This window comes from Ascaphus truei, chromosome 14, assembly GCF_040206685.1.
Source record: "Ascaphus truei isolate aAscTru1 chromosome 14, aAscTru1.hap1, whole genome shotgun sequence".
Taxonomy (NCBI): Eukaryota; Metazoa; Chordata; class Amphibia; order Anura; family Ascaphidae; genus Ascaphus; species Ascaphus truei.
The window spans coordinates 2,293,386-2,299,393 of NC_134496.1; positions in this window are offsets into that span (position 1 = coordinate 2,293,386).

The following is a 6,008-nucleotide window of genomic DNA, read 5'->3' on the forward strand; positions in this document are numbered from 1 at the left end:
GTGACCAACCCCTCAGGATACAGTGATACAAACACTAATAGACTTACACAGTGACACACCTCCCAGGACACAGTGATACAGACACTAATAGATTCACACATTGACCAACCCCTCAGGATACAGTGATACAGACACTGATAGACTCACACAGTGACACACCTCCCAGGACACAGTGATACAGACACTGATAGACTTACACAGTGACCAACCCCTCAGGATACAGTGATACAAACACTAATTGACACACCTCCCAGGACACAGTGATACAAACACTAATAGATACACAGTGACACACCTCCCAGGACATACTGATACAGACAATCACACACACACAGTGAACAACACTGTGGGATACACACAGACCTGCATAGACACACACATGTGAGGTATCTAAATTCCTGGACACACAAACAGACACAGAATGCAGATAAGATCCACTTGACGCACCTAGTTATTTCCTTTCTAATGACCCTTTTGCATCCACCGTTTTGTTCTCATAACAAGGATAGTCGTGTTTATCCCGAGCCTTTTCCCTTCCCTTGATGTATTCCCGCCGCCTCTTCTGTTGGGACCATGAAATCACCTGTCTTTCAATGAACAAGTATCTCCTCCTATTTCCCCAGCCTGGCAGCCGGCCCTAACTTCAGAGCATGACATTGTGTTCAATGTGAGCAATGATCAACAGCGATTAACATTCCAGGACACACACAGACACAATCATCAACATTTGGGGAGTCAAACTGATACAAACTCTAATAGACACACAGCATGGAAAAAGTCCCCAAAAGAAGATAACAAAATCACCACCAAATCAGAAAGTGATCATTTCATGAATAATGCAAACTTTGTGAGAAAAATATGAAATACACAGATATATTGTATTGTAGGTCTTTATATATATTGCGCCATTAGTGTACATACCGCTTCACAGTAGTAATACACGTGGTAATCAAATAAATAACAGATAATATAAATAACAGATCATGGGAATAAGTGCTTCAGACATAAAAGTAACATTAAGGAAGAGGAGTCCCTGCTCCGAGGAGCCTACAGTCTAATTGGTAGGTAGGGAGAACGTACAGAGACAGTAGGAGGGAGTTCTGGTAAGTGCATCTGCAGGGGGCCAAGTTTTATGTATCGTGCATAGTATTATCCACAGTGCTATTCATATGCTTGTTTAAGCATGTGTGTCTTAAGGTGGGTCTTAAAGGTGGATAGAGAGGGTGCTAGTCGGGTATTGAAGGGAAGGGCATTCCAGAGGTGCGGGGCAGTCAGTGAAAAAGGTTTAAGGCGGGAGAGAGCTTTAGATACAATGGGGGTAGAAAGAAGACATTCTTGAGAAGAACGCAAGAGTCTGGATGGTGCATAATGAGAAATTAGGGCTGAGATGTAAGGAGGGACAGAAGAGTGTAAAGCTTTAAAAGTGAGGAGGAGAATCGAGTGTGAGATGCGGGATTTGATCGGAAGCCAGGAGAGGGATTTCAGAAGGTGAGACACAGAGACAGATTTAGGAAAGAGCAGAGCGATTCTGGCAGCAGCGTTTAGGATAGATTGTAGGGGAGACAGGTGAGAGGCAGGAAGGCTGGACAGCAGAAGGTTACAGTAATCAAGACGGGAGAGGATGAGGGCCTGAGTCAGAGTTTTAGCAGTCGAGCAACAGAGGAACAGGCGTATCTTAGTGATATTGTGGAGGAAAAAGCGACAGGTTTTAGAAATGTTTTGAATGTGAGAGAGGAGTCGAGTGTGACCCATAGGCAGCGTGCTTGGGCTACTAGGTGAATGATCGTAGTTCCAACAGTAATGTGGAAGGAGGTAGTAGGGCCAGACTTGGGAGGAAGTATGAGAAGTTCTGTTTTTGCCATATTGAGTTTAAGGCGACGGAGGGCCATCCAGGATGATATAGCAGGGAGACATTCAGAAACTTTGGTTTGTACAGCAGGTGTAAGGTCGGGTGTTGAAAAGTAAATTTGTGTGTCGTCAGCGTAGAGGTGATATTTAAACCCAAGAGATGTTATTAGGTAACCTAGAGAGAGTGTGTACAGAGAAAAGAGAAGAGGTCCCAGGACAGAGCCCTGGGGTACCCCCACAGAGAGATCAATAGAGGAGGAGGTGGTGTTAGCAAAGAGACACTGAAAGAACGATGGGAGAGGTACAGTAAGAGGAGATCCAGGATAGAGCTTTGTTCCGAATTCCAAGAGTATGGAGAATGTGAAGGAGAAGAGAATATATACACTTGAACAGACACACACACTAAACAACATTGCGAGACATGCAGACAGGCATAAAGTGATAGGAGGTCAGAATTCTGGGGAGCAGCCAAATTTCCAGGTTAAATATTAATGGGAACAAAATCACTGTGAGACGGAGACTGATTCTCTGTGCTCCCGGTCAGTCTGTGTGACTGATTCTCTGTGCTCCCGGTCAGTCTGTGTGACTGATTCTCTGTGCTCCCGGTCAGTCTGTGTGACTGATTCTCTGTGCTGCCGGTCAGTCTGTGTGACTGATTCTCTGTGCTCTCTGTCAGTCTGTGTGACTGATTCTCTGTGCTCCCGGTCAGTCTGTGTGACTGATTCTCTGTGCTCTCGGTCAGTCTGTGTGACTGATTCTCTGTGCTCCCGGTCAGTCTGTGTGACTGATTCTCTGTGCTCCCGGTCAGTCTGTGTGACTGATTCTCTGTGCAGCCGGTCAGTCTGTGTGACTGATTCTCTGTGCTCTCTGTCAGTCTGTGTGACTGATTCTCTGTGCTCCCGGTCAGTCTGTGTGACTGATTCTCTGTGCTCCCTGTCAGTCTGTGTGACTGATTCTCTGTGCTCCCGGTCAGTCTGTGTGACTGATTCTCTGTGCTCCCGGTCAGTCTGTGTGACTGATTCTCTGTGCTCCCGGTCAGTCTGTGTGACTGATTCTCTGTGCTCCCGGTCAGTCTGTGTGACTGATTCTCTGTGCTCCCGGTCAGTCTGTGTGACTGATTCTCTGTGCTCCCGGTCAGTCTGTGTGACTGATTCTCTGTGCTCCCGGTCAGTCTGTGTGACTGATTCTCTGTGCTCCCGGTCAGTCTGTGTGACTGATTCTCTGTGCTCCCGGTCAGTCTGTGTGACTGATTCTCTGTGCTCCCGGTCAGTCTGTGTGACTGATTCTCTGTGCTCCCGGTCAGTCTGTGTGACTGATTCTCTGTGCTCCCGGTCAGTCTGTGTGACTGATTCTCTGTGCTCCCGGTCAGTCTGTGTGACTGATTCTCTGTGCTCCTGGTCAGTCTGTGTGACTGATTCTCTGTGCTCCCGGTCAGTCTGTGTGACTGATTCTCTGTGCTCCCGGTCAGTCTGTGTGACTGATTCTCTGTGCTCCCGGTCAGTCTGTGTGACTGATTCTCTGTGCTCCCAGTCAGTCTGTGTGACTGATTCTCTGTGCTCCCGGTCAGTCTGTGTGACTGATTCTCTGTGCTCCCAGTCTGTCTGTGTGACTGATTCTCTGTGCTCCCGGTCAGTCTGTGTGACTTATTCTCTGTGCTCTCGGTCAGTCTGTGTGTGACTGATTCTCTGTGCTCTCGGTCAGTCTGTGTGACTGATTCTCTGTGCTCCCGGTCAGTCTGTGTGACTGATTCTCTGTGCTCCCGGTCAGTCTGTGTGACTGATTCTCTGTGCTCCCGGTCAGTCTGTGTGACTGATTCTCTGTGCTGCCGGTCAGTCTGTGTGACTGATTCTCTGTGCTCTCTGTCAGTCTGTGTGACTGATTCTCTGTGCTCCCGGTCAGTCTGTGTGACTGATTCTCTGTGCTCCCGTCAGTCTGTGTGACTGATTCTCTGTGCTCCCGGTCAGTCTGTGTGACTGATTCTCTGTGCTCCCGGTCAGTCTGTGTGACTGATTCTCTGTGCTCCCGGTCAGTCTGTGTGACTGATTCTCTGTGCTCCCGGTCAGTCTGTGTGACTGATTCTCTGTGCTCCCGGTCAGTCTGTGTGACTGATTCTCTGTGCTCCCGGTCAGTCTGTGTGACTGATTCTCTGTGCTGCCGGTCAGTCTGTGTGACTGATTCTCTGTGCTCCCGGTCAGTCTGTGTGACTGATTCTCTGTGCTCCCGGTCAGTCTGTGTGACTTATTCTCTGTGCTCTCGGTCAGTCTGTGTGTGACTGATTCTCTGTGCTCTCGGTCAGTCTGTGTGACTGATTCTCTGTGCTCCCGGTCAGTCTGTGTGACTGATTCTCTGTGCTCTCGGTCAGTCTGTGTGACTGATTCTCTGTGCTCTCGGTCAGTCTGTGTGACTGATTCTCTGTGCTCCCGGTCAGTCTGTGTGACTGATTCTCTGTGCTCCCGGTCAGTCTGTGTGACTGATTCTCTGTGCTGCCGGTCAGTCTGTGTGACTGATTCTCTGTGCTCTCTGTCAGTCTGTGTGACTGATTCTCTGTGCTCCCGGTCAGTCTGTGTGACTGATTCTCTGTGCTCTCGGTCAGTCTGTGTGACTGATTCTCTGTGCTCCCGGTCAGTCTGTGTGACTGATTCTCTGTGCTCCCGGTCAGTCTGTGTGACTGATTCTCTGTGCAGCCGGTCAGTCTGTGTGACTGATTCTCTGTGCTCTCTGTCAGTCTGTGTGACTGATTCTCTGTGCTCCCGGTCAGTCTGTGTGACTGATTCTCTGTGCTCCCGGTCAGTCTGTGTGACTGATTCTCTGTGCTCCCGGTCAGTCTGTGTGACTGATTCTCTGTGCTCCCGGTCAGTCTGTGTGACTGATTCTCTGTGCTCCCGGTCAGTCTGTGTGACTGATTCTCTGTGCTCCCGGTCAGTCTGTGTGACTGATTCTCTGTGCTCCCGGTCAGTCTGTGTGACTGATTCTCTGTGCTCCCGGTCAGTCTGTGTGACTGATTCTCTGTGCTCCCGGTCAGTCTGTGTGACTGATTCTCTGTGCTCCCGGTCAGTCTGTGTGACTGATTCTCTGTGCTCCCGGTCAGTCTGTGTGACTGATTCTCTGTGCTCCCGGTCAGTCTGTGTGACTGATTCTCTGTGCTCCCGGTCAGTCTGTGTGACTGATTCTCTGTGCTCCCGGTCAGTCTGTGTGACTGATTCTCTGTGCTCCCGGTCAGTCTGTGTGACTGATTCTCTGTGCTCCCGGTCAGTCTGTGTGACTGATTCTCTGTGCTCCCGGTCAGTCTGTGTGACTGATTCTCTGTGCTCCCGGTCAGTCTGTGTGACTGATTCTCTGTGCTCCCGGTCAGTCTGTGTGACTGATTCTCTGTGCTCCCGGTCAGTCTGTGTGACTGATTCTCTGTGCTCCCGGTCAGTCTGTGTGACTGATTCTCTGTGCTCCCAGTCTGTCTGTGTGACTGATTCTCTGTGCTCCCGGTCAGTCTGTGTGACTTATTCTCTGTGCTCTCGGTCAGTCTGTGTGTGACTGATTCTCTGTGCTCTCGGTCAGTCTGTGTGACTGATTCTCTGTGCTCCCGGTCAGTCTGTGTGACTGATTCTCTGTGCTCCCGGTCAGTCTGTGTGACTGATTCTCTGTGCTCCCGGTCAGTCTGTGTGACTGATTCTCTGTGCTGCCGGTCAGTCTGTGTGACTGATTCTCTGTGCTCTCTGTCAGTCTGTGTGACTGATTCTCTGTGCTCCCGGTCAGTCTGTGTGACTGATTCTCTGTGCTCCCGTCAGTCTGTGTGACTGATTCTCTGTGCTCCCGGTCAGTCTGTGTGACTGATTCTCTGTGCTCCCGGTCAGTCTGTGTGACTGATTCTCTGTGCTCCCGGTCAGTCTGTGTGACTGATTCTCTGTGCTCCCGGTCAGTCTGTGTGACTGATTCTCTGTGCTCCCGGTCAGTCTGTGTGACTGATTCTCTGTGCTCCCGGTCAGTCTGTGTGACTGATTCTCTGTGCTGCCGGTCAGTCTGTGTGACTGATTCTCTGTGCTCCCGGTCAGTCTGTGTGACTGATTCTCTGTGCTCCCGGTCAGTCTGTGTGACTTATTCTCTGTGCTCTCGGTCAGTCTGTGTGTGACTGATTCTCTGTGCTCTCGGTCAGTCTGTGTGACTGA